Source organism: Ranitomeya variabilis, chromosome 7 (assembly GCF_051348905.1).
Source record: "Ranitomeya variabilis isolate aRanVar5 chromosome 7, aRanVar5.hap1, whole genome shotgun sequence".
NCBI classification, from domain to species: domain Eukaryota; kingdom Metazoa; phylum Chordata; class Amphibia; order Anura; family Dendrobatidae; genus Ranitomeya; species Ranitomeya variabilis.
Window position 1 is genome coordinate 92,676,852 of NC_135238.1, and position 26,253 is coordinate 92,703,104.

The 26,253-nt window shown below is 41.3% G+C and overlaps 25 non-coding genes across 25 annotated transcripts; all 25 read left to right on the forward strand.

Moving 5' to 3' along the window:
• Positions 1-362: 362 nt before the first annotated feature.
• Positions 363-436, forward strand: TRNAT-UGU (transfer RNA threonine (anticodon UGU)). Its single transcript has one exon. It is a non-coding gene; the product is annotated as a tRNA-Thr (tRNA).
• A 1,391-nt stretch (positions 437-1,827) lies between these two features.
• TRNAT-UGU (transfer RNA threonine (anticodon UGU)) lies at positions 1,828-1,901 on the forward strand. The gene has a single exon. It is a non-coding gene; the product is annotated as a tRNA-Thr (tRNA).
• A 2,640-nt stretch (positions 1,902-4,541) lies between these two features.
• On the forward strand, positions 4,542-4,615 carry TRNAT-UGU (transfer RNA threonine (anticodon UGU)). Its single transcript has one exon. It is a non-coding gene; the product is annotated as a tRNA-Thr (tRNA).
• Positions 4,616-4,922: 307 nt separating this feature from the next.
• On the forward strand, positions 4,923-4,996 carry TRNAT-UGU (transfer RNA threonine (anticodon UGU)). The gene has a single exon. It is a non-coding gene; the product is annotated as a tRNA-Thr (tRNA).
• Positions 4,997-9,766: 4,770 nt separating this feature from the next.
• On the forward strand, positions 9,767-9,840 carry TRNAT-UGU (transfer RNA threonine (anticodon UGU)). Its single transcript has one exon. It is a non-coding gene; the product is annotated as a tRNA-Thr (tRNA).
• A 307-nt stretch (positions 9,841-10,147) lies between these two features.
• Positions 10,148-10,221, forward strand: TRNAT-UGU (transfer RNA threonine (anticodon UGU)). Its single transcript has one exon. It is a non-coding gene; the product is annotated as a tRNA-Thr (tRNA).
• Positions 10,222-10,528: 307 nt separating this feature from the next.
• Positions 10,529-10,602, forward strand: TRNAT-UGU (transfer RNA threonine (anticodon UGU)). The gene has a single exon. It is a non-coding gene; the product is annotated as a tRNA-Thr (tRNA).
• A 1,180-nt stretch (positions 10,603-11,782) lies between these two features.
• Positions 11,783-11,856, forward strand: TRNAT-UGU (transfer RNA threonine (anticodon UGU)). The gene has a single exon. It is a non-coding gene; the product is annotated as a tRNA-Thr (tRNA).
• Positions 11,857-12,163: 307 nt separating this feature from the next.
• Positions 12,164-12,237, forward strand: TRNAT-UGU (transfer RNA threonine (anticodon UGU)). Its single transcript has one exon. It is a non-coding gene; the product is annotated as a tRNA-Thr (tRNA).
• A 2,481-nt stretch (positions 12,238-14,718) lies between these two features.
• TRNAT-UGU (transfer RNA threonine (anticodon UGU)) lies at positions 14,719-14,792 on the forward strand. The gene has a single exon. It is a non-coding gene; the product is annotated as a tRNA-Thr (tRNA).
• Positions 14,793-15,099: 307 nt separating this feature from the next.
• Positions 15,100-15,173, forward strand: TRNAT-UGU (transfer RNA threonine (anticodon UGU)). Its single transcript has one exon. It is a non-coding gene; the product is annotated as a tRNA-Thr (tRNA).
• Positions 15,174-15,480: 307 nt separating this feature from the next.
• On the forward strand, positions 15,481-15,554 carry TRNAT-UGU (transfer RNA threonine (anticodon UGU)). The gene has a single exon. It is a non-coding gene; the product is annotated as a tRNA-Thr (tRNA).
• A 304-nt stretch (positions 15,555-15,858) lies between these two features.
• TRNAT-UGU (transfer RNA threonine (anticodon UGU)) lies at positions 15,859-15,932 on the forward strand. The gene has a single exon. It is a non-coding gene; the product is annotated as a tRNA-Thr (tRNA).
• Positions 15,933-16,439: 507 nt separating this feature from the next.
• Positions 16,440-16,513, forward strand: TRNAT-UGU (transfer RNA threonine (anticodon UGU)). The gene has a single exon. It is a non-coding gene; the product is annotated as a tRNA-Thr (tRNA).
• A 304-nt stretch (positions 16,514-16,817) lies between these two features.
• On the forward strand, positions 16,818-16,891 carry TRNAT-UGU (transfer RNA threonine (anticodon UGU)). Its single transcript has one exon. It is a non-coding gene; the product is annotated as a tRNA-Thr (tRNA).
• A 304-nt stretch (positions 16,892-17,195) lies between these two features.
• Positions 17,196-17,269, forward strand: TRNAT-UGU (transfer RNA threonine (anticodon UGU)). The gene has a single exon. It is a non-coding gene; the product is annotated as a tRNA-Thr (tRNA).
• A 1,405-nt stretch (positions 17,270-18,674) lies between these two features.
• TRNAT-UGU (transfer RNA threonine (anticodon UGU)) lies at positions 18,675-18,748 on the forward strand. Its single transcript has one exon. It is a non-coding gene; the product is annotated as a tRNA-Thr (tRNA).
• A 307-nt stretch (positions 18,749-19,055) lies between these two features.
• On the forward strand, positions 19,056-19,129 carry TRNAT-UGU (transfer RNA threonine (anticodon UGU)). The gene has a single exon. It is a non-coding gene; the product is annotated as a tRNA-Thr (tRNA).
• An 874-nt stretch (positions 19,130-20,003) lies between these two features.
• Positions 20,004-20,077, forward strand: TRNAT-UGU (transfer RNA threonine (anticodon UGU)). Its single transcript has one exon. It is a non-coding gene; the product is annotated as a tRNA-Thr (tRNA).
• A 972-nt stretch (positions 20,078-21,049) lies between these two features.
• TRNAT-UGU (transfer RNA threonine (anticodon UGU)) lies at positions 21,050-21,123 on the forward strand. Its single transcript has one exon. It is a non-coding gene; the product is annotated as a tRNA-Thr (tRNA).
• A 496-nt stretch (positions 21,124-21,619) lies between these two features.
• On the forward strand, positions 21,620-21,693 carry TRNAT-UGU (transfer RNA threonine (anticodon UGU)). The gene has a single exon. It is a non-coding gene; the product is annotated as a tRNA-Thr (tRNA).
• A 1,358-nt stretch (positions 21,694-23,051) lies between these two features.
• Positions 23,052-23,125, forward strand: TRNAT-UGU (transfer RNA threonine (anticodon UGU)). The gene has a single exon. It is a non-coding gene; the product is annotated as a tRNA-Thr (tRNA).
• Positions 23,126-24,105: 980 nt separating this feature from the next.
• TRNAT-UGU (transfer RNA threonine (anticodon UGU)) lies at positions 24,106-24,179 on the forward strand. Its single transcript has one exon. It is a non-coding gene; the product is annotated as a tRNA-Thr (tRNA).
• Positions 24,180-24,486: 307 nt separating this feature from the next.
• TRNAT-UGU (transfer RNA threonine (anticodon UGU)) lies at positions 24,487-24,560 on the forward strand. The gene has a single exon. It is a non-coding gene; the product is annotated as a tRNA-Thr (tRNA).
• A 493-nt stretch (positions 24,561-25,053) lies between these two features.
• TRNAT-UGU (transfer RNA threonine (anticodon UGU)) lies at positions 25,054-25,127 on the forward strand. Its single transcript has one exon. It is a non-coding gene; the product is annotated as a tRNA-Thr (tRNA).
• Positions 25,128-26,253: the final 1,126 nt, after the last annotated feature.

The following is a 26,253-nucleotide window of genomic DNA, read 5'->3' on the forward strand; positions in this document are numbered from 1 at the left end:
GTCTTGTAAACAGGAGACACTGAGTTTGAATCTCAGCAGTTCTTTGTTTCCATCGTCATCTCACAAATTTACCATGGCTACGTCTCTACTGATAGTGCAATTGTGAGATTAAGAGTTTCTTCTGCATAAGAAATGAACCAGTGCTCAGGTTTTAATACATGTGGTAAGCATGTGACCCTGTGGCTTAGTTGGTTAAGGCGACTGTCTTGTAAACAAGAGACACTGAGTTGAAATCTCAGCAGTGCTTTGTTTTCATCATCTCAGAAACAAACTTCCTATCTTTTCAATCATTCCTAATGTTTCCTACTTTTGTCCTTGCCGTGGCATTCCTTCTATCTGCCTATTCTGTATCATAAGCATGTGGCACTGTGGCTTAGTTGGTTAAAGCGCCTGTCTTGTAAACAGGAGACCCTGAGTTCGAATCTCAACAGTGCCTTGTTTCCGTCATCATCTCACAAACTTGCCATGGCTACATCTCTACTGGTAGTGCAATTGTGAGATTAAGAGTTTCTTCTGCATAAGAAATGAACCAGTGCTCAGGTTTTAATGCATGTTGTAAGCATGTGACCCTGTGGCTTAGTTGGTTAAAGCACCTGTCTTGTAAACGTGAGACCCTGAGTTCAAATCTCAGCAGTACTGTGTTTTCATCATCTCAGAAACAAACTTCCTATCTTTTCAATCATTCCTAATGTTTCCTACTTTTGTCCTTGCCATGGCATTCCTTCTATCTGCCTATTCTGTATCATAAGCATGTGGCACTGTGGCTTAGTTGGTTAAAGCGCCTGTCTTGTAAACAGTAGACCTTGAGTTCGAATCTCAGCAGTGCCTTGTTTCCATCATTATCTCACAAACTTGCCATGGCTACATCTCTACTGATAGTGCAATTGTGAGATTAAGAGTTTCTTCTGCATAAGAAATGAACCAGTGCTCAGGTTTGTAAACAGGAGACCCTGAGTTCGAATCTCAGCAGTGCCTTGTTTCCGTCATCATCTCACAAACTTGCCATGGCTATGTATCTACTGATAGTGCAATTGTGAGATTAAGAGTTTCTTCTGCATAAGAAATGAACCAGTGCTCAGGTTTTAATGCATGTTGTAAGCATGTGACCCTGTGGCTTAGTTGGTTAAAGCACCTGTCTTGTAAACGTGAGACCCTGAGTTCAAATCTCAGCAGTGCTGTGTTTTCATCATCTCAGAAACAAACCTCCTATCTTTTCTATCATGCCTACTCTGTATCGTAAGCATGTGGCGCTGTGGCTTAGTTGGTTAAAGCACCTGTCTTGTAAACAGGAGACACTGAGTTTGAATCTCAGCAGTTCTTTGTTTCCATCGTCATCTCACAAATTTACCATGGCTACGTCTCTACTGATAGTGCAATTGTGAGATTAAGAGTTTCTTCTGCATAAGAAATGAACCAGTGCTCAGGTTTTAATACATGTGGTAAGCATGTGACCCTTTGGCTTAGTTGGTTAAGGCGACTGTCTTGTAAACAAGAGACACTGAGTTGAAATCTCAGCAGTGCTTTGTTTTCATCATCTCAGAAACAAACTTCCTATCTTTTCAATCATTCCTAATGTTTCCTACTTTTGTCCTTGCCGTGGCATTCCTTCTATCTGCCTATTCTGTATCATAAGCATGTGGCACTGTGGCTTAGTTGGTTAAAGCGCCTGTCTTGTAAACAAGAGACACTGAGTTGAAATCTCAGCAGTGCTTTGTTTTCATCATCTCAGAAACAAACTTCCTATCTTTTCAATCATTCCTAATGTTTCCTACTTTTGTCCTTGCCGTGGCATTCCTTCTATCTGCCTATTCTGTATCATAAGCATGTGGCACTGTGGCTTAGTTGGTTAAAGCGCCTGTCTTGTAAACAGGAGACCCTGAGTTCGAATCTCAACAGTGCCTTGTTTCCGTCATCATCTCACAAACTTGCCATGGCTACGTCTCTACTGGTAGTGCAATTGTGAGATTAAGAGTTTCTTCTGCATAAGAAATGAACCAGTGCTCAGGTTTTAATGCATGTTGTAAGCATGTGACCCTGTGGCTTAGTTGGTTAAAGCACCTGTCTTGTAAACGTGAGACCCTGAGTTCAAATCTCAGCAGTGCTGTGTTTTCATCATCTCAGAAACAAACCTCCTATCTTTTCTATCACGCCTACTCTGTATCGTAAGCATGTGGCGCTGTGGCTTAGTTGGTTAAAGCGCCTGTCTTGTAAACAGGAGACACTGAGTTTGAATCTCAGCAGTTCTTTGTTTCCATCATCATCTCACAAATTTACCATGGCTACGTCTCTACTGATAGTGCAATTGTGAGATTAAGAGTTTCTTCTGCATAAGAAATGAACCAGTGCTCAGGTTTTAATGCATGTTGTAAGCATGTGACCCTGTGGCTTAGTTGGTTAAAGCACCTGTCTTGTAAACGTGAGACCCTGAGTTCAAATCTCAGCAGTGCTGTGTTTTCATCATCTCAGAAACAAACCTCCTATCTTTTCTATCATGCCTACTCTGTATCGTAAGCATGTGGCGCTGTGGCTTAGTTGGTTAAAGCACCTGTCTTGTAAACAGGAGACACTGAGTTTGAATCTCAGCAGTTCTTTGTTTCCATCGTCATCTCACAAATTTACCATGGCTACGTCTCTACTGATAGTGCAATTGTGAGATTAAGAGTTTCTTCTGCATAAGAAATGAACCAGTGCTCAGGTTTTAATACATGTGGTAAGCATGTGACCCTGTGGCTTAGTTGGTTAAGGCGACTGTCTTGTAAACAAGAGACACTGAGTTGAAATCTCAGCAGTGCTTTGTTTTCATCATCTCAGAAACAAACTTCCTATCTTTTCAATCATTCCCAATGTTTCCTACTTTTGTCCTTGCCGTGGCATTCCTTCTATCTGCCTATTCTGTATCATAAGCATGTGGCACTGTGGCTTAGTTGGTTAAAGCGCCTGTCTTGTAAACAAGAGACACTGAGTTGAAATCTCAGCAGTGCTTTGTTTTCATCATCTCAGAAACAAACTTCCTATCTTTTCAATCATTCCTAATGTTTCCTACTTTTGTCCTTGCCGTGGCATTCCTTCTATCTGCCTATTCTGTATCATAAGCATGTGGCACTGTGGCGTAGTTGGTTAAGGCGCCTGTCTTGTAAACAGGAGACCCTGAGTTCAAATCTCAGCAGTGTCTTGTTTCCATCATCATCTCACAAACTTGCCATGGCTACGTCTCTACTGGTAGTGCAATTGTGAGATTAAGAGTTTCTTCTGCATAAGAAATGAACCAGTGCTCAGGTTTCAATACATGTTGTAAGCATGTGACCCTGTGGCTTAGTTGGTTAAAGCACCTGTCTTATAAACGTGAGACCCTGAGTTCAAATCTCAGCAGTGCTTTGTTTTCATCATCTCAGAAACAAACCTCCTATCTTTTCTATCATGCCTACTCTGTATCGTAAGCATGTGGCGCTGTGGCTTAGTTGGTTAAGGTGCCTGTCTTGTAAACGTGAGACCCTGAGTTCAAATCTCAGCAGTGCTTTGTTTTCATCATCTCAGAAACAAACTTCCTATCTTTTCAATCATTCCTAATGTTTCCTACTTTTGTCCTTGCCGTGGCATTCCTTCTATCTGCCTATTCTGTATCATAAGCATGTGGCACTGTGGCTTAGTTGGTTAAAGCGCCTGTCTTGTAAACAAGAGACACTGAGTTGAAATCTCAGCAGTGCTTTGTTTTCATCATCTCAGAAACAAACCTCCTATCTTTTCTATCATACCTACTCTGTATCGTAAGCATGTGGCGCTGTGGCTTAGTTGGTTAAAGCGCCTGTCTTGTAAACAGGAGACACTGAGTTTAAATCTCAGCAGTTCTTTGTTTCCATCATCTCACAAATTTACCATGGCTACGTCTCTACTGATAGTGCAATTGTGAGATTAAGAGTTTCTTCTGCATAAGAAATGAACCAGTGCTCAGGTTTTAATACATGTGGTAAGCATGTGACCCTGTGGCTTAGTTGGTTAAGGCGACTGTCTTGTAAACAAGAGACACTGAGTTGAAATCTCAGCAGTGCTTTGTTTTCATCATCTCAGAAACAAACTTCCTATCTTTTCAATCATTCCTAATGTTTCCTACTTTTGTTCTTGCCGTGGCATTCCTTCTATCTGCCTATTCTGTATCATAAGCATGTGGCACTGTGGCTTAGTTGGTTAAAGCGCCTGTCTTGTAAACAAGAGACACTGAGTTGAAATCTCAGCAGTGCTTTGTTTTCATCATCTCAGAAACAAACTTCCTATCTTTTCAATCATTCCTAATGTTTCCTACTTTTGTCCTTGCCGTGGCATTCCTTCTATCTGCCTATTCTGTATCATAAGCATGTGGCACTGTGGCTTTGTTGGTTATAGCGCCTGTCTTGTAAACAAGAGACACTGAGTTGAAATCTCAGCAGTGCTTTGTTTTCATCATCTCAGAAACAAACTTCCTATCTTTTCAATCATTCCTAATGTTTCCTACTTTTGTCCTTGCCGTGGCATTCCTTCTATCTGCCTATTCTGTATCATAAGCATGTGGCACTGTGGCTTAGTTGGTTAAAGCACCTGTCTTGTAAACAGGAGACCCTGAGTTCGAATCTCAGCAGTGCCTTGTTTCCATCATTATCTCACAAACTTGCCATGGCTACGTCTCTACTGGTAGTGCAATTGTGAGATTAAGAGTTTCTTCTGCATAAGAAATGAACCAGTGCTCAGGTTTTAATGCATGTGACCCTGTGGCTTAGTTGGTTAAGGCGACAGTCTTGTAAACAAGAGACACTGAGTTGAAATCTCAGCAGTGCTTTGTTTTCATCATCTCAGAAACAAACTTCCTATCTTTTCAATCATTCCTAATGTTTCCTACTTTTGTCCTTGCCGTGGCATTCCTTCTATCTGCCTATTCTGTATCATAAGCATGTGGCACTGTGGCTTAGTTGGTTAAAGCGCCTGTCTTGTAAACAGGAGACCCTGAGTTCGAATATCAGCAGTGCCTTGTTTCCATCATCATCTCACAAACTTGCCATGGCTATGTCTCTACTGGTAGTGCAATTGTGAGATTAAGAGTTTCTTCTGCATAAGAAATGAACCAGTGCTCAGGTTTTAATACATGTGGTAAGCATGTGACCCTGTGGCTTAGTTGGTTAAGGCGACTGTCTTGTAAACAAGAGACACTGAGTTGAAATCTCAGCAGTGCTTTGTTTTCATCATCTCAGAAACAAACTTCCTATCTTTTCAATCATTCCCAATGTTTCCTACTTTTGTCCTTGCCGTGGCATTCCTTCTATCTGCCTATTCTGTATCATAAGCATGTGGCACTGTGGCTTAGTTGGTTAAAGCGCCTGTCTTGTAAACAAGAGACACTGAGTTGAAATCTCAGCAGTGCTTTGTTTTCATCATCTCAGAAACAAACTTCCTATCTTTTCAATCATTCCTAATGTTTCCTACTTTTGTCCTTGCCGTGGCATTCCTTCTATCTGCCTATTCTGTATCATAAGCATGTGGCACTGTGGCGTAGTTGGTTAAAGCGCCTGTCTTGTAAACAGGAGACCCTGAGTTCAAATCTCAGCAGTGTCTTGTTTCCATCATCATCTCACAAACTTGCCATGGCTACGTCTCTACTGGTAGTGCAATTGTGAGATTAAGAGTTTCTTCTGCATAAGAAATGAACCAGTGCTCAGGTTTCAATACATGTTGTAAGCATGTGACCCTGTGGCTTAGTTGGTTAAAGCACCTGTCTTACAAACGTGAGACCCTGAGTTCAAATCTCAGCAGTGCTTTGTTTTCATCATCTCAGAAACAAACCTCCTATCTTTTCTATCATGCCTACTCTGTATCGTAAGCATGTGGCGCTGTGGCTTAGTTGGTTAAGGTCCCTGTCTTGTAAACGTGAGACCCTGAGTTCAAATCTCAGCAGTGCTTTGTTTTCATCATCTCAGAAACAAACTTCCTATCTTTTCAATCATTCCTAATGTTTCCTACTTTTGTCCTTGCCGTGGCATTCCTTCTATCTGCCTATTCTGTATCATAAGCATGTGGCACTGTGGCTTAGTTGGTTAAAGCGCCTGTCTTGTAAACAAGAGACACTGAGTTGAAATCTCAGCAGTGCTTTGTTTTCATCATCTCAGAAACAAACCTCCTATCTTTTCTATCATACCTACTCTGTATCGTAAGCATGTGGCGCTGTGGCTTAGTTGGTTAAAGCGCCTGTCTTGTAAACAGGAGACACTGAGTTTAAATCTCAGCAGTTCTTTGTTTCCATCATCTCACAAATTTACCATGGCTACGTCTCTACTGATAGTGCAATTGTGAGATTAAGAGTTTCTTCTGCATAAGAAATGAACCAGTGCTCAGGTTTTAATACATGTGGTAAGCATGTGACCCTGTGGCTTAGTTGGTTAAGGCGACTGTCTTGTAAACAAAAGACACTGAGTTGAAATCTCAGCAGTGCTTTGTTTTCATCATCTCAGAAACAAACTTCCTATCTTTTCAATCATTCCTAATGTTTCCTACTTTTGTTCTTGCCGTGGCATTCCTTCTATCTGCCTATTCTGTATCATAAGCATGTGGCACTGTGGCTTAGTTGGTTAAAGCGCCTGTCTTGTAAACAAGAGACACTGAGTTGAAATCTCAGCAGTGCTTTGTTTTCATCATCTCAGAAACAAACTTCCTATCTTTTCAATCATTCCTAATGTTTCCTACTTTTGTCCTTGCCGTGGCATTCCTTCTATCTGCCTATTCTGTATCATAAGCATGTGGCACTGTGGCTTTGTTGGTTATAGCGCCTGTCTTGTAAACAAGAGACACTGAGTTGAAATCTCAGCAGTGCTTTGTTTTCATCATCTCAGAAACAAACTTCCTATCTTTTCAATCATTCCTAATGTTTCCTACTTTTGTCCTTGCCGTGGCATTCCTTCTATCTGCCTATTCTGTATCATAAGCATGTGGCACTGTGGCGTAGTTGGTTAAAGCGCCTGTCTTGTAAACAGGAGACCCTGAGTTCAAATCTCAGCAGTGTCTTGTTTCCATCATCATCTCACAAACTTGCCATGGCTACGTCTCTACTGGTAGTGCCATTGTGAGATTAAGAGTTTCTTCTGCATAAGAAATGAACCAGTGCTCAGGTTTTAATGCATGTGTCCCTGTGGCTTAGTTGGTTAAGGCGACAGTCTTGTAAACAAGAGACACTGAGTTGAAATCTCAGCAGTGCTTTGTTTTCATCATCTCAGAAACAAACTTCCTATCTTTTCAATCATTCCTAATGTTTCCTACTTTTGTCCTTGCCGTGGCATTCCTTCTATCTGCCTATTCTGTATCATAAGCATGTGGCACTGTGGCTTAGTTGGTTAAAGCTCCTGTCTTGTAAACAGGAGACCCTGAGTTCGAATATCAGCAGTGCCTTGTTTCCATCATCATCTCACAAACTTGCCATGGCTATGTCTCTACTGGTAGTGCAATTGTGAGATTAAGAGTTTCTTCTGCATAAGAAATGAACCAGTGCTCAGGTTTTAATGCATGTGGCACTGTGGCTTAGTTGGTTAAAGCGCCTGTCTTGTAAACAAGAGACACTGAGTTGAAATCTCAGCAGTGCTTTGTTTTCATCATCTCAGAAACAAACTTCCTATCTATTCAATCATTCCTAATGTTTCCTACTTTTGTCCTTGCCGTGGCATTCCTTCTATCTGCCTATTCTGTATCATAAGCATGTGGCACTGTGGCTTAGTTGGTTAAAGCGCCTGTCTTGTAAACAAGAGACACTGAGTTGAAATCTCAGCAGTGCTTTGTTTTCATCATCTCAGAAACAAACCTCCTATCTTTTCTATCATGCCTATTCTGTATCATAAGCATGTGGCACTGTGGCTTAGTTGGTTAAAGCGCCTGTCTTGTAAACAAGAGACACTGAGTTGAAATCTCAGCAGTGCTTTGTTTTCATCATCTCAGAAACAAACTTCCTATCTTTTCAATCATTCCTAATGTTTCCTACTTTTGTCCTTGCCGTGGCATTCCTTCTATCTGCCTATTCTGTATCATAAGCATGTGGCACTGTGGCTTAGTTGGTTAAAGCGCGTGTCTTGTAAACAAGAGACACTGAGTTGAAATCTCAGCAGTGCTTTGTTTTCATCATCTCAGAAACAAACTTCCTATCTTTTCAATCATTCCTAATGTTTCCTACTTTTGTCCTTGCCGTGGCATTCCTTCTATCTGCCTATTCTGTATCATAAGCATGTGGCACTGTGGCTTAGTTGGTTAAAGCGCCTGTCTTGTAAACAAGAGACACTGAGTTCAAATCTCAGCAGTGCTTTGTTTTCATCATCTCAGAAACAAACCTCCTATCTTTTCTATCATGCCTACTCTGTATCGTAAGCATGTGGCGCTGTGGCTTAGTTGGTTAAGGCGCCTGTCTTGTAAACGTGAGACCCTGAGTTCAAATCTCAGCAGAGCTTTGTTTTCATCATCTCAGAAACAAACCTCCTATCTTTTCTATCATACCTACTCTGTATCGTAAGCATGTGGTGCTGTGGCTTAGTTGGTTAAAGCGCCTGTCTTGTAAACAGGAGACACTGAGTTTGAATCTCAGCAGTTCTTTGTTTCCATCATCATCTCACAAATTTTCCATGGCTACGTCTCTACTGATAGTGCAATTGTGAGATTAAGAGTTTCTTCTGCATAAGAAATGAACCAGTGCTCAGGTTTTAATACATGTGGTAAGCATGTGACCCTGTGGCTTAGTTGGTTAAAGCACCTGTCTTATAAACGTGAGACCCTGAGTTCAAATCTCAGCAGTGCTTTGTTTTCATCATCTCAGAAACAAACCTCCTATCTTTTCTATCATGCCTACTCTGTATCGTAAGCATGTGGCGCTGTGGCTTAGTTGGTTAAGGCGCCTGTCTTGTAAACGTGAGACCCTGAGTTCAAATCTCAGCAGTGCTTTGTTTTCATCATCTCAGAAACAAACCTCCTATCTTTTCTATCATACCTACTCTGTATCGTAAGCATGTGGCGCTGTGGCTTAGTTGGTTAAAGCGCCTGTCTTGTAAACAGGAGACACTGAGTTTAAATCTCAGCAGTTCTTTGTTTCCATCATCTCACAAATTTACCATGGCTACGTCTCTACTGATAGTGCAATTGTGAGATTAAGAGTTTCTTCTGCATAAGAAATGAACCAGTGCTCAGGTTTTAATACATGTGGTAAGCATGTGACCCTGTGGCTTAGTTGGTTAAGGCGACTGTCTTGTAAACAAGAGACACTGAGTTGAAATCTCAGCAGTGCTTTGTTTTCATCATCTCAGAAACAAACTTCCTATCTTTTCAATCATTCCTAATGTTTCCTACTTTTGTCCTTGCCGTGGCATTCCTTCTATCTGCCTATTCTGTATCATAAGCATGTGGCACTGTGGCTTAGTTGGTTAAAGCGCCTGTCTTGTAAACAAGAGACACTGAGTTGAAATATCAGCAGTGCTTTGTTTTCATCATCTCAGAAACAAACTTCCTATCTTTTCAATCATTCCTAATGTTTCCTACTTTTGTCCTTGCCGTGGCATTCCTTCTATCTGCCTATTCTGTATCATAAGCATGTGGCACTGTGGCTTTGTTGGTTAAAGTGCCTGTCTTGTAAACAAGAGACACTGAGTTGAAATCTCAGCAGTGCTTTGTTTTCATCATCTAAGAAACAAACTTCCTATCTTTTCAATCATTCCTAATGTTTCCTACTTTTGTCCTTGCCGTGGCATTCCTTCTATCTGCCTATTCTGTATCATAAGCATGTGGCACTGTGGCTTAGTTGGTTAAAGCACCTGTCTTGTAAACAGGAGACCCTGAGTTCGAATCTCAGCAGTGCCTTGTTTCCATCATTATCTCACAAACTTGCCATGGCTACGTCTCTACTGGTAGTGCAATTGTGAGATTAAGAGTTTCTTCTGCATAAGAAATGAACCAGTGCTCAGGTTTTAATGCATGTGACCCTGTGGCTTAGTTGGTTAAGGCGACAGTCTTGTAAACAAGAGACACTGAGTTGAAATCTCAGCAGTGCTTTGTTTTCATCATCTCAGAAACAAACTTCCTATCTTTTCAATCATTCCTAATGTTTCCTACTTTTGTCCTTGCCGTGGCATTCCTTCTATCTGCCTATTCTGTATCATAAGCATGTGGCACTGTGGCTTAGTTGGTTAAAGCGCCTGTCTTGTAAACAGGAGACCCTGAGTTCGAATATCAGCAGTGCCTTGTTTCCATCATCATCTCACAAACTTGCCATGGCTATGTCTCTACTGGTAGTGCAATTGTGAGATTAAGAGTTTCTTCTGCATAAGAAATGAACCAGTGCTCAGGTTTTAATGCATGTGGCACTGTAGCTTAGTTGGTTAAAGCGCCTGTCTTGTAAACAAGAGACACTGAGTTGAAATCTCAGCAGTGCTTTGTTTTCATCATCTCAGAAACAAACTTCCTATCTTTTCAATCATTCCTAATGTTTCCTACTTTTGTCGTTGCCGTGGCATTCCTTCTATCTGCCTATTCTGTATCATAAGCTTTTGGCACTGTGGCTTAGTTGGTTAAAGCGCCTGTCTTGTAAACAGGGGACCCTGAGTTCGAATCTCAGCAGTGCCTTGTTTCCATCATCATCTCACAAACTTGGCATGGCTACGTCTCTACTAATAGTGCAATTGTGAGATTAAGAGTTTCTTCTGCATAAGAAATGAACCAGTGCTCAGGTTTTAATACATGTGGTAAGCATGTGACCCTGTGGCTTAGTTGGTTAAAGCACCTGTCTTATAAACGTGAGACCCTGAGTTCAAATCTCAGCAGTGCTTTGTTTTCATCATCTCAGAAACAAACCTCCTATCTTTTCTATCATGCCTACTCTGTATCGTAAGCATGTGGCGCTGTGGCTTAGTTGGTTAAGGCGCCTGTCTTGTAAACGTGAGACCCTGAGTTCAAATCTCAGCAGTGCTTTGTTTTCATCATCTCAGAAACAAACCTCCTATCTTTTCTATCATACCTACTCTGTATCGTAAGCATGTGGCGCTGTGGCTTAGTTGGTTAAAGCGCCTGTCTTGTAAACAGGAGACACTGAGTTTAAATCTCAGCAGTTCTTTGTTTCCATCATCTCACAAATTTACCATGGCTACGTCTCTACTGATAGTGCAATTGTGAGATTAAGAGTTTCTTCTGCATAAGAAATGAACCAGTGCTCAGGTTTTAATACATGTGGTAAGCATGTGACCCTGTGGCTTAGTTGGTTAAGGCGACTGTCTTGTAAACAAGAGACACTGAGTTGAAATCTCAGCAGTGCTTTGTTTTCATCATCTCAGAAACAAACTTCCTATCTTTTCAATCATTCCTAATGTTTCCTACTTTTGTCCTTGCCGTGGCATTCCTTCTATCTGCCTATTCTGTATCATAAGCATGTGGCACTGTGGCTTAGTTGGTTAAAGCGCCTGTCTTGTAAACAAGAGACACTGAGTTGAAATCTCAGCAGTGCTTTGTTTTCATCATCTCAGAAACAAACTTCCTATCTTTTCAATCATTCCTAATGTTTCCTACTTTTGTCCTTGCCGTGGCATTCCTTCTATCTGCCTATTCTGTATCATAAGCATGTGGCACTGTGGCTTTGTTGGTTAAAGCGCCTGTCTTGTAAACAAGAGACACTGAGTTGAAATCTCAGCAGTGCTTTGTTTTCATCATCTAAGAAACAAACTTCCTATCTTTTCAATCATTCCTAATGTTTCCTACTTTTGTCCTTGCCGTGGCATTCCTTCTATCTGCCTATTCTGTATCATAAGCATGTGGCACTGTGGCTTAGTTGGTTAAAGCACCTGTCTTGTAAACAGGAGACCCTGAGTTCGAATCTCAGCAGTGCCTTGTTTCCATCATTATCTCACAAACTTGCCATGGCTACGTCTCTACTGGTAGTGCAATTGTGAGATTAAGAGTTTCTTCTGCATAAGAAATGAACCAGTGCTCAGGTTTTAATGCATGTGACCCTGTGGCTTAGTTGGTTAAGGCGACAGTCTTGTAAACAAGAGACACTGAGTTGAAATCTCAGCAGTGCTTTGTTTTCATCATCTCAGAAACAAACTTCCTATCTTTTCAATCATTCCTAATGTTTCCTACTTTTGTCCTTGCCGTGGCATTCCTTCTATCTGCCTATTCTGTATCATAAGCATGTGGCACTGTGGCTTAGTTGGTTAAAGCGCCTGTCTTGTAAACAGGAGACCCTGAGTTCGAATATCAGCAGTGCCTTGTTTCCATCATCATCTCACAAACTTGCCATGGCTATGTCTCTACTGGTAGTGCAATTGTGAGATTAAGAGTTTCTTCTGCATAAGAAATGAACCAGTGCTCAGGTTTTAATGCATGTGGCACTGTGGCTTAGTTGGTTAAAGCGCCTGTCTTGTAAACAAGAGACACTGAGTTGAAATCTCAGCAGTGCTTTGTTTTCATCATCTCAGAAACAAACTTCCTATCTATTCAATCATTCCTAATGTTTCCTACTTTTGTCCTTGCCGTGGCATTCCTTCTATCTGCCTATTCTGTATCATAAGCATGTGGCACTGTGGCTTAGTTGGTTAAAGCGCCTGTCTTGTAAACAAGAGACACTGAGTTGAAATCTCAGCAGTGCTTTGTTTTCATCATCTCAGAAACAAACCTCCTATCTTTTCTATCATGCCTATTCTGTATCATAAGCATGTGGCACTGTGGCTTAGTTGGTTAAAGCGCCTGTCTTGTAAACAAGAGACACTGAGTTGAAATCTCAGCAGTGCTTTGTTTTCATCATCTCAGAAACAAACTTCCTATCTTTTCAATCATTCCTAATGTTTCCTACTTTTGTCCTTGCCGTGGCATTCCTTCTATCTGCCTATTCTGTATCATAAGCATGTGGCACTGTGGCTTAGTTGGTTAAAGCGCGTGTCTTGTAAACAAGAGACACTGAGTTGAAATCTCAGCAGTGCTTTGTTTTCATCATCTCAGAAACAAACTTCCTATCTTTTCAATCATTCCTAATGTTTCCTACTTTTGTCCTTGCCGTGGCATTCCTTCTATCTGCCTATTCTGTATCATAAGCATGTGGCACTGTGGCTTAGTTGGTTAAAGCGCCTGTCTTGTAAACAAGAGACACTGAGTTGAAATCTCAGCAGTGCTTTGTTTTCATCATCTCAGAAACAAACTTCCTATCTTTTCAATCATTCCTAATGTTTCCTACTTTTGTCCTTGCCGTGGCATTCCTTCTATCTGCCTATTCTGTATCATAAGCATGTGGCACTGTGGCTTAGTTGGTTAAAGCGCGTGTCTTGTAAACAAGAGACACTGAGTTGAAATCTCAGCAGTGCTTTGTTTTCATCATCTCAGAAACAAACTTCCTATCTTTTCAATCATTCCTAATGTTTCCTACTTTTGTCCTTGCCGTGGCATTCCTTCTATCTGCCTATTCTGTATCATAAGCATGTGGCACTGTGGCTTAGTTGGTTAAAGCGCCTGTCTTGTAAACAAGAGACACTGAGTTGAAATCTCAGCAGTGCTTTTTCATCATCTCAGAAACAAACTTCCTATCTTTTCAATCATTCCTAATGTTTCCTACTTTTGTCCTTGCCGTGGCATTCCTTCTATCTGCCTATTCTATATCTTAAGCATGTGGCACTGTGGCTTAGTTGGTTAAAGCGCCTGTCTTGTAAACAGGAGACCCTGACTTCGAGTCTCAGCAGTGCCTTGTTTCCATCATCATCTCACAAACTTGGCATGGCTACGTCTCTACTAATAGTGCAATTGTGAGATTAAGAGTTTCTTCTGCATAAGAAATGAACCAGTGCTCAGGTTTTACTGCATGTGACCCTGTGGCTTAGATGGTTAAGGCGACTGTCTTGTAAACAAGAGACACTGAGTTGAAATCTCAGCAGTGCTTTGTTTTCATCATCTCAGAAACAAACTTCCTATCTATTCAATCATTCCTAATGTTTCCTACTTTTGTCCTTGCCGTGGCATTCCTTCTATCTGCCTATTCTGTATCATAAGCATGTGGCACTGTGGCTTAGTTGGTTAAAGCGCCTGTCTTGTAAACAAGAGACACTGAGTTGAAATCTCAGCAGTGCTTTGTTTTCATCATCTCAGAAACAAACCTCCTATCTTTTCTATCATGCCTATTCTGTATCATAAGCATGTGGCACTGTGGCTTAGTTGGTTAAAGCGCCTGTCTTGTAAACAAGAGACACTGAGTTGAAATCTCAGCAGTGCTTTGTTTTCATCATCTCAGAAACAAACTTCCTATCTTTTCAATCATTCCTAATGTTTCCTACTTTTGTCCTTGCCGTGGCATTCCTTCTATCTGCCTATTCTGTATCATAAGCATGTGGCACTGTGGCTTAGTTGGTTAAAGCGCGTGTCTTGTAAACAAGAGACACTGAGTTGAAATCTCAGCAGTGCCTTGTTTTCATCATCTCAGAAACAAACTTCCTATCTTTTCAATCATTCCTAATGTTTCCTACTTTTGTCCTTGCCGTGGCATTCCTTCTATCTGCCTATTCTGTATCATAAGCATGTGGCACTGTGGCTTAGTTGGTTAAAGCGCCTGTCTTGTAAACAAGAGACACTGAGTTGAAATCTCAGCAGTGCTTTGTTTTCATCATCTCAGAAACAAACTTCCTATCTTTTCAATCATTCCTAATGTTTCCTACATTTGTCCTTGCCGTGGCATTCCTTCTATCTGCCTATTCTGTATCTTAAGCATGTGGCGCTGTGGCTTAGTTGGTTAAAGCGCCTGTCTTGTAAACAGGAGACCCTGAGTTCGAATCTCAGCAGTGCCTTGTTTCCATCATCATCTCACAAACTTGCCATGGCTACGTCTCTACTAATAGTGCAATTGTGAGATTAAGAGTTTCTTCTGCATAAGAAATGAACCAGTGCTCAGGTTTTAATGCATGTGACCCTGTGGCTTAGTTGGTTAAGGCGCCTGTCTTGTAAACAAGAGACACTGAGTTGAAATCTCAGCAGTGCTTTGTTTTCATCATCTCAGAAAGAAACTTCCTATCTTTTCAATCATTCCTAATGTTTCCTACTTTTGTCCTTGCCGTGGCATTCCTTCTATCTGCCTATTCTGTATCATAAGCATGTGGCACTGTGGCTTAGCTGGTTAAAGCGCCTGTCTTGTACACAGGAGACCCTGAGTTCGAATCTCAGCAGTGCCTTGTTTCCATCATCGTCTCACAAACTTGCCATGGCTACGTCTCTACTGGTAGTGCAATTGTGAGATTAAGAGTTTCTTCTGCATAAAAAATGAACCAGTGCTCAGGTTTTAATGCATGTGACCCTGTGGCTTAGTTGGTTAAGGCGACTGTCTTGTAAACAAGAGACACTGAGTTTAAATCTCAGCAGTGCTTTGTTTTCATCATCTCAGAAACAAACTTCCTATCTTTTCAATCATTCCTAATGTTTCCTACTTTTGTCCTTGCCGTGGCATTCCTTCTATCTGCCTATTCTGTATCATAAGCATGTGGCACTGTGGCTTAGTTGGTTAATGCGCCTGTCTTGTAAACAGGAGACCCTGAGTTCGAATCTCAGCAGTGCCTTGTTTCCATCATCTCACAAACTTGGCATGGCTATGTCTCTACTGATAGAGCAATTGTGAGATTAAGAGTTTCTTCTGCATAAGAAATGAACCAGTGCTCAGGTTTTAATGCATGTGACCCTGTGGCTTAGTTGGTTAAGGCGCCTGTCTTGTAAGCAAGAGACACTGAGTTGAAATCTCAGCAGTGCTTTGTTTTCATCATCTCAGAAACAAACTTCCTATCTTTTCAATCATTCCTAATGTTTCCTACTTTTGTCCTTGCCGTGGCATTCCTTCTATCTGCCTATTCTGTATCATAAGCATGTGGCACTGTGGCTTAGTTGGTTAATGCGCCTGTCTTGTAAACAGGAGACCCTGAGTTCGAATCTCAGCAGTGCCTTGTTTCCATCATCATCTCACAAACTTGGCATGGCTACGTCTCTACTGATAGAGCAATTGTGAGATTAAGAGTTTCTTCTGCATAAGAAATGAACCAGTGCTCAGGTTTTAATACATGTGGTAAGCATGTTACCCTGTGGCTTAGTTGGTTAAGGCGACTGTCTTGTAAACAAGAGACACTGAGTTGAAATCTCAGCAGTGCTTTGTTTTCATCATCTCAGAAACAAACTTCCTATCTTTTCAATCATTCCTAATGTTTCCTACTTTTGTCCTTGCCGTGGCATTCCTTCTATCTGCCTATTCTGTATCATAAGCATGTGGCACTGTGGCTTAGTTGGTTAAAGCGCCTGTCTTGTAAACTAGAGACACTGAGTTGAAATCTCAGCAGTGCTTTGTTTTCATCATCTCAGAAACAAACTTCCTATCTTTTCAATCATTCCTAATGTTTCCTACTTTTGTCCTTGCCGTGGCATTCCTTCTATCTGCCTATTCTGTATCATAAGCATGTGGCACTGTGGCTTAGTTGGTTAATGCGCCTGTCTTGTAAACAGGAGACCCTGAGTTCGAATCTCAGCAGTGCCTTGTTTCCATCATCTCACAAACTTGGCATGGCTACGTCTCTACTGATAGAGCAATTGTGAGATTAAGAGTTTCTTCTGCATAAGAAATGAACCAGTGCTCAGGTTTTAATGCATGTGACCCTGTGGCTTAGTTGGTTAAGGCGACTGTCTTGTAAACAAGAGACACTGAGTTTAAATCTCAGCAGTGCTTTGTTTTCATCATCTCAGAAACAAACTTCCTATCTTTTCAATCATTCCTAATGTTTCCTACTTTTGTCCTTGCCGTGGCATTCCTTCTATCTGCCTATTCTGTATCATAAGCATGTGGCACTGTGGCTTAGTTGGTTAATGCGCCTGTCTTGTAAACAGGAGACCCTGAGTTCGAATCTCAGCAGTGCCTTGTTTCCATCATCTCACAAACTTGGCATGGCTACGTCTCTACTGATAGAGCAATTGTGAGATTAAGAGTTTCTTCTGCATAAGAAATGAACCAGTGCTCAGGTTTTAATGCATGTGACCCTGTGGCTTAGTTGGTTAAGGCGCCTGTCTTGTAAGCAAGAGACACTGAGTTGAAATCTCAGCAGTGCTTTGTTTTCATCATCTCAGAAACAAACTTCCTATCTTTTCAATCATTCCTAATGTTTCCTACTTTTGTCCTTGCCGTGGCATTCCTTCTATCTGCCTATTCTGTATCATAAGCATGTGGCACTGTGGCTTAGTTGGTTAATGCGCCTGTCTTGTAAACAGGAGACCCTGAGTTCGAATCTCAGCAGTGCCTTGTTTCCATCATCATCTCACAAACTTGGCATGGCTACGTCTCTACTGATAGAGCAATTGTGAGATTAAGAGTTTCTTCTGCATAAGAAATGAACCAGTGCTCAGGTTTTAATACATGTGGTAAGCATGTGACCCTGTGGCTTAGTTGGTTAAGGCGACTGTCTTGTAAACAAGAGACACTGAGTTGAAATCTCAGCAGTGCTTTGTTTTCATCATCTCAGAAACAAACTTCCTATCTTTTCAATCATTCCTAATGTTTCCTACTTTTGTCCTTGCCGTGGCATTCCTTCTATCTGCCTATTCTGTATCATAAGCATGTGGCACTGTGGCTTAGTTGGTTAAAGCGCCTGTCTTGTAAACAAGAGACACTGAGTTGAAATCTCAGCAGTGCTTTGTTTTCATCATCTCAGAAACAAACTTCCTATCTTTTCAATCATTCCTAATGTTTCCTACTTTTGTCCTTGCCGTGGCATTCCTTCTATCTGCCTATTCTGTATCATAAGCATGTGGCACTGTGGCTTAGTTGGTTAAAGCGCCTGTCTTGTAAACAAGAGACACTCAGTTGAAATCTCAGCAGTGCTTTGTTTTCATCATCTCAGAAACAAACCTCCTATCTTTTCTATCATGCCTATTCTGTATCATAAGCATGTGGCACTGTGGCTTAGTTGGTTAAAGCGCGTGTCTTGTAAACAAGAGACACTGAGTTGAAATCTCAGCAGTGCTTTGTTTTCATCATCTCAGAAACAAACTTCCTATCTTTTCAATCATTCCTAATGTTTCCTACTTTTGTCCTTGCCGTGGCATTCCTTCTATCTGCCTATTCTGTATCATAAGCATGTGGCACTGTGGCTTAGTTGGTTAAAGCGCCTGTCTTGTAAACAAGAGACACTGAGTTGAAATCTCAGCAGTGCTTTGTTTTCATCATCTCAGAAACAAACTTCCTATCTTTTCAATCATTCCTAATGTTTCCTACTTTTGTCCTTGCCGTGGCATTCCTTCTATCTGCCTATTCTGTATCATAAGCATGTGGCACTGTGGCTTAGTTGGTTAAAGCGCGTGTCTTGTAAACAAGAGACACTGAGTTGAAATCTCAGCAGTGCCTTGTTTTCATCATCTCAGAAACAAACTTCCTATCTTTTCAATCATTCCTAATGTTTCCTACTTTTGTCCTTGCCGTGGCATTCCTTCTATCTGCCTATTCTGTATCATAAGCATGTGGCACTGTGGCTTAGTTGGTTAAAGCGCCTGTCTTGTAAACAAGAGACACTGAGTTGAAATCTCAGCAGTGCTTTGTTTTCATCATCTCAGAAACAAACTTCCTATCTTTTCAATCATTCCTAATGTTTCCTACATTTGTCCTTGCCGTGGCATTCCTTCTATCTGCCTATTCTGTATCTTAAGCATGTGGCGCTGTGGCTTAGTTGGTTAAAGTGCCTGTCTTGTAAACAGGAGACCCTGAGTTCGAATCTCAGCAGTGCCTTGTTTCCATCATCATCTCACAAACTTGCCATGGCTACGTCTCTACTAATAGTGCAATTGTGAGATTAAGAGTTTCTTCTGCATAAGAAATGAACCAGTGCTCAGGTTTTAATGCATGTGACCCTGTGGCTTAGTTGGTTAAGGCGCCTGTCTTGTAAACAAGAGACACTGAGTTGAAATCTCAGCAGTGCTTTGTTTTCATCATCTCAGAAACAAACTTCCTATCTTTTCAATCATTCCTAATGTTTCCTACTTTTGTCCTTGCCGTGGCATTCCTTCTATCTGCCTATTCTGTATCATAAGCATGTGGCACTGTGGCTTAGTTGGTTAAAGCGCCTGTCTTGTAAACAGGAGACCCTGAGTTCGAATCTCAGCAGTGCCTTGTTTCCATCATCATCTCACAAACTTGGCATGGCTACGTCTCTACTGATAGTGCAATTGTGAGATTAAGAGTTTCTTCTGCATATGAAATGAACCAGTGCTCAGGTTTTAATGCATGTGACCCTGTGGCTTAGTTGGTTAAGGCTCCTGTCTTGTAAACAAGAGACACTGAGTTGAAATCTCAGCAGTGCTTTGTTTTCATCATCTCAGAAACAAACTTCCTATCTTTGCAATCATTCCTAATGTTTCCTACTTTTGTCCTTGCCGTGGCATTCCTTCTATCTGCCTATTCTGTATCATAAGCATGTGGCACTGTGGCTTAGTTGGTTAAAGCGCCTGTCTTGTAAACAAGAGACACTGAGTTGAAATCTCAGCAGTGCTTTGTTTTCATCATCTCAGAAACAAACTTCCTATCTTTGCAATCATTCCTAATGTTTCCTACTTTTGTCCTTGCCGTGGCATTCCTTCTATCTGCCTATTCTGTATCATAAGCATGTGGCACTGTGGCTTAGTTGGTTAAAGCGCCTGTCTTGTAAACAAGAGACACTGAGTTGAAATCTCAGCAGTGCTTTGTTTTCATCATCTCAGAAACAAACTTCCTATCTTTGCAATCATTCCTAATGTTTCCTACTTTTGTCCTTGCCGTGGCATTCCTTCTATCTGCCTATTCTGTATCATAAGCATGTGGCACTGTGGCTTAGTTGGTTAAAGCGCCTGTCTTGTAAACAAGAGACACTGAGTTGAAATCTCAGCAGTGCTTTGTTTTCATCATCTCAGAAACAAACTTCCTATCTTTTCAATCATTCCTAATTTTTCCTACTTTTGTCCTTGCCGTGGCATTCCTTCTATCTGCCTATTCTGTATCATAAGCATGTGGCACTGTGGCTTAGTTGGTTAAAGCGCCTGTCTTGTAAACAGGGGACCCTGAGTTCGAATCTCAGCAGTGCCTTGTTTCCATCATCATCTCACAAACTTGGCATGGCTACGTCTCTACTGATAGTGAGATTAAGAGTTTCTTCTGCATAAGAAATGAACCAGTGCTCAGGTTTCAATACATGTCGTAAGCATGTGACCCTGTGGCTTAGTTGGTTAAAGCACCTGTCTTGTAAACGTGAGACCCTGAGTTCAAATCTCAGCAGTGCTTTGTTGTCATCATCCCAGAAACAAACCTCCTATCTTTTCTATCATGCCTACTCTGTATCGTAAGCATGTGACCCTGTGGCTTAGTTGGTTAAGGCGACTGTCTTGTAAACAAGAGACACTGAGTTGAAATCTCAGCAGTGCTTTGTTTTCATCATCTCAGAAACAAACTTTCTATCTTTTCAATCATTCCTAATGTTTCCTACTTTTGTCCTTGCCATGGCATTCCTTCTATCTGCCTATTCTGTATCATAAGCATGTGGCACTGTGGCTTAGTTGGTTAAAGTGCCTGTCTTGTAAACAAGTGACACTGAGTTGAAATCTCAGCAGTGCTTTGTTTTCATCATCTCAGAAACAAACTTCATATCTTTTCAATCATTCCTAATGTTTCCTACTTTTGTCCTTGCCGTGGCATTCCTTCTATCTGCCTATTCTGTATCATAAGCATGTGACCCTGTGGCTTAGTTGGTTAAAGCACCTGTCTTGTAAACGTGAGACCCTGAGTTCAAATCTCAGCAGTGCTTTGTTTTCATCATCTCAGAAACAAACCTCCTATCTTTTCTATCATGCCTACTCTGTATCGTAAGCATGTGACCCTGTGGCTTAGTTGGTTAAGGCGACTGTCTTGTAAACAAGAGACACTGAGTTGAAATCTCAGCAGTGCTTTGTTTTCATCATCTCAGAAACAAACTTCCTATCTTTTCACTCATTTCTAATGTTTCCTACTTTTGTCCTTGCCGTGGCATTCCTTCTATCTGCCTATTCTGTATCATAAGCATGTGGCACTGTGGCTTAGTTGGTTAAAGCGCCTGTCTTGTCAACAGGAGACCCTGAGTTCGAATCTCAGCAGTGCCTTGTCTCCATCATCATCTCACAAACTTGGCATGGCTACGTCTCTACTGATAGTGCAATTGTGAGATTAAGAGTTTCTTCTGCATATGAAATGAACCAGTGCTCAGGTTTTAATGCATGTGACCCTGTGGCTTAGTTGGTTAAGGCTCCTGTCTTGTAAACAAGAGACACTGAGTTGAAATCTCAGCAGTGCTTTGTTTTCATCATCTCAGAAACAAAGTTCCTATCTTTGCAATCATTCCTAATGTTTCCTACTTTTGTCCTTGCCGTGGCATTCCTTCTATCTGCCTATTCTGTATCATAAGCATGTGGCACTGTGGCTTAGTTGGTTAAAGCGCCTGTCTTGTAAACAAGAGACACTGAGTTGAAATCTCAGCAGTGCTTTGTTTTCATCATCTCAGAAACAAACTTCCTATCTTTTCAATCATTCCTAATTTTTCCTACTTTTGTCCTTGCCGTGGCATTCCTTCTATCTGCCTATTCTGTATCATAAGCATGTGGCACTGTGGCTTAGTTGGTTAAAGCGCCTGTCTTGTAAACAGGGGACCCTGAGTTCGAATCTCAGCAGTGCCTTGTTTCCATCATCATCTCACAAACTTGGCATGGCTACGTCTCTACTGATAGTGCAATTGTGAGATTAAGAGTTTCTTCTGCATAAGAAATGAACCAGTGCTCAGGTTTCAATACATGTTGTAAGCATGTGACCCTGTGGCTTAGTTGGTTAAAGCACCTGTCTTGTAAACGTGAGACCCTGAGTTCAAATCTCAGCAGTGCTTTGTTGTCATCATCCCAGAAACAAACCTCCTATCTTTTCTATCATGCCTACTCTGTATCGTAAGCATGTGACCCTGTGGCTTAGTTGGTTAAGGCGACTGTCTTGTAAACAAGAGACACTGAGTTGAAATCTCAGCAGTGCTTTGTTTTCATCATCTCAGAAACAAACTTTCTATCTTTTCAATCATTCCTAATGTTTCCTACTTTTGTCCTTGCCATGGCATTCCTTCTATCTGCCTATTCTGTATCATAAGCATGTGGCACTGTGGCTTAGTTGGTTAAAGTGCCTGTCTTGTAAACAAGTGACACTGAGTTGAAATCTCAGCAGTGCTTTGTTTTCATCATCTCAGAAACAAACTTCATATCTTTTCAATCATTCCTAATGTTTCCTACTTTTGTCCTTGCCGTGGCATTCCTTCTATCTGCCTATTCTGTATCATAAGCATGTGACCCTGTGGCTTAGTTGGTTAAAGCACCTGTCTTGTAAACGTGAGACCCTGAGTTCAAATCTCAGCAGTGCTTTGTTTTCATCATCTCAGAAACAAACCTCCTATCTTTTCTATCATGCCTACTCTGTATCGTAAGCATGTGACCCTGTGGCTTAGTTGGTTAAGGCGACTGTCTTGTAAACAAGAGACACTGAGTTGAAATCTCAGCAGTGCTTTGTTTTCATCATCTCAGAAACAAACTTCCTATCTTTGCAATCATTCCTAATGTTTCCTACTTTTGTCCTTGCCGTGGCATTCCTTCTATCTGCCTATTCTGTATCATAAGCATGTGGCACTGTGGCTTAGTTGGTTAAAGCGCCTGTCTTGTAAACAAGAGACACTGAGTTGAAATCTCAGCAGTGCTTTGTTTTCATCATCTCAGAAACAAACTTCCTATCTTTTCAATCATTCCTAATTTTTCCTACTTTTGTCCTTGCCGTGGCATTCCTTCTATCTGCCTATTCTGTATCATAAGCATGTGGCACTGTGGCTTAGTTGGTTAAAGCGCCTGTCTTGTAAACAAGAGACACTGAGTTGAAATCTCAGCAGTGCTTTGTTTTCATCATCTCAGAAACAAACTTCCTATCTTTTCAATCATTCCTAATTTTTCCTACTTTTGTCCTTGCCGTGGCATTCCTTCTATCTGCCTATTCTGTATCATAAGCATGTGGCACTGTGGCTTAGTTGGTTAAAGCGCCTGTCTTGTAAACAGGGGACCCTGAGTTCGAATCTCAGCAGTGCCTTGCTTCCATCATCATCTCACAAATTTGGCATGGCTACGTCTCTACTGATAGTGCAATTGTGAGATTAAGAGTTTCTTCTGCATAAGAAATGAACCAGTGCTCAGGTTTCAATACATGTTGTAAGCATGTGACCCTGTGGCTTAGTTGGTTAAAGCACCTGTCTTGTAAACGTGAGACCCTGAGTTCAAATCTCAGCAGTGCTTTGTTGTCATCATCCCAGAAACAAACCTCCTATCTTTTCTATCATGCCTACTCTGTATCGTAAGCATGTGACGCTGTGGCTTAGTTGGTTAAGGCGACTGTCTTGTAAACAAGAGACACTGAGTTGAAATCTCAGCAGTGCTTTGTTTTCATCATCTCAGAAACAAACTTTCTATCTTTTCAATCATTCCTAATGTTTCCTACTTTTGTCCTTGCCATGGCATTCCTTCTATCTGCCTATTCTGTATCATAAGCATGTGGCACTGTGGCTTAGTTGGTTAAAGTGCCTGTCTTGTAAACAAGTGACACTGAGTTGAAATCTCAGCAGTGCTTTGTTTTCATCATCTCAGAAACAAACTTCATATCTTTTCAATCATTCCTAATGTTTCCTACTTTTGTCCTTGCCGTGGCATTCCTTCTATCTGCCTATTCTGTATCATAAGCATGTGACCCTGTGGCTTAGTTGGTTAAAGCACCTGTCTTGTAAACGTGAGACCCTGAGTTCAAATCTCAGCAGTGCTTTGTTTTCATCATCTCAGAAACAAACCTCCTATCTTTTCTATCATGCCTACTCTGTATCGTAAGCATGTGACCCTGTGGCTTAGTTGGTTAAGGCGACTGTCTTGTAAACAAGAGACACTGAGTTGAAATCTCAGCAGTGCTTTGTTTTCATCATCTCAGAAACAAACTTCCTATCTTTTCACTCATTTCTAATGTTTCCTACTTTTGTCCTTGCCGTGGCATTCCTTCTATCTGCCTATTCTGTATCATAAGCATGTGGCACTGTGGCTTAGTTGGTTAAAGCGCCTGTCTTGTCAACAGGAGACCCTGAGTTCGAATCTCAGCAGTGCCTTGTCTCCATCATCATCTCACAAACTTGGCATGGCTACGTCTCTACTGATAGTGCAATTGTGAGATTAAGAGTTTCTTCTGCATATGAAATGAACCAGTGCTCAGGTTTTAATGCATGTGACCCTGTGGCTTAGTTGGTTAAGGCTCCTGTCTTGTAAACAAGAGACACTGAGTTGAAATCTCAGCAGTGCTTTGTTTTCATCATCTCAGAAACAAAGTTCCTATCTTTGCAATCATTCCTAATGTTTCCTACTTTTGTCCTTGCCGTGGCATTCCTTCTATCTGCCTATTCTGTATCATAAGCATGTGGCACTGTGGCTTAGTTGGTTAAAGCGCCTGTCTTGTAAACAGGAGACCCTGAGTTCGAATCTCAGCAGTGCCTTGTTTCCATCATCTCACAAACTTGGCATGGCTACGTCTCTACTGGTAGTGCAATTGTGAGATTAAGAGTTTCTTCTGCATAAGAAATGAACCAGTGCTCAGGTTTTAATGCATGTGACCCTGTGGCTTAGTTGGTTAAGGCGACTGTCTTGTAAACAAGAGACACTGAGTTGAAATCTCAGCAGTGCTTTGTTTTCATCATCTCAGAAACAAACTTCCTATCTTTTCAATCATTCCTAATGTTTCCTACTTTTGTCCTTGCCGTGGCATTCCTTCTATCTGCCTATTCTGTATCATAAGCATGTGGCACTGTGGCTTAGTTGGTTAAAGCGCCTGTCTTGTAAACAAGAGACACTGAGTTGAAATCTCAGCAGTGCTTTGTTTTCATCATCTCAGAAACAAACTTCCTATCTTTTCAATCATTCCTAATGTTTCCTACTTTTGTCCTTGCCGTGGCATCCCTTCTATCTGCCTATTCTGTATCATAAGCATGTGGCACTGTGGCTTAGTTGGTTAAAGCACCTGTCTTGTCAACAGGAGACCCTGAGTTCGAATCTCAGCAGTGCCTTGTTTCCATCATCTCACAAACTTGGCATGGCTACGTCTCTACTGGTAGTGCAATTGTGAGATTAAGAGTTTCTTCTGCATAAGAAATGAACCAGTGCTCAGGTTTCAATACATGTTGTAAGCATGTGACCCTGTGGCTTAGTTGGTTTAAGCACCTGTCTTGTAAACGTGAGACCCTGAGTTCAAATCTCAGCAGTGCTTTGTTGTCATCATCCCAGAAACAAACCTCCTATCTTTTCTATCATGCCTACTCTGTATCGTAAGCATGTGACCCTGTGGCTTAGTTGGTTAAGGCGACTGTCTTGTAAACAAGAGACGCTGAGTTGAAATCTCAGCAGTGCTTTGTTTTCATCATCTCAGAAACAAACTTTCTATCTTTTCAATCATTCCTAATGTTTCCTACTTTTGTCCTTGCCATGGCATTCCTTCTATCTGCCTATTCTGTATCATAAGCATGTGGCACTGTGGCTTAGTTGGTTAAAGTGCCTGTCTTGTAAACAAGTGACACTGAGTTGAAATCTCAGCAGTGCTTTGTTTTCATCATCTCAGAAACAAACTTCATATCTTTTCAATCATTCCTAATGTTTCCTACTTTTGTCCTTGCCGTGGCATTCCTTCTATCTGCCTATTCTGTATCATAAGCATGTGACCCTGTGGCTTAGTTGGTTAAAGCACCTGTCTTGTAAACGTGAGACCCTGAGTTCAAATCTCAGCAGTGCTTTGTTTTCATCATCTCAGAAACAAACCTCCTATCTTTTCTATCATGCCTACTCTGTATCGTAAGCATGTGACCCTGTGGCTTAGTTGGTTAAGGCGACTGTCTTGTAAACAAGAGACACTGAGTTGAAATCTCAGCAGTGCTTTGTTTTCATCATCTCAGAAACAAACTTCATATCTTTTCAATCATTCCTAATGTTTCCTACTTTTGTCCTTGCCGTGGCATTCCTTCTATCTGCCTATTCTGTATCATAAGCATGTGACCCTGTGGCTTAGTTGGTTAAAGCACCTGTCTTGTAAACGTGAGACCCTGAGTTCAAATCTCAGCAGTGCTTTGTTTTCATCATCTCAGAAACAAACCTCCTATCTTTTCTATCATGCCTACTCTGTATCGTAAGCATGTGACCCTG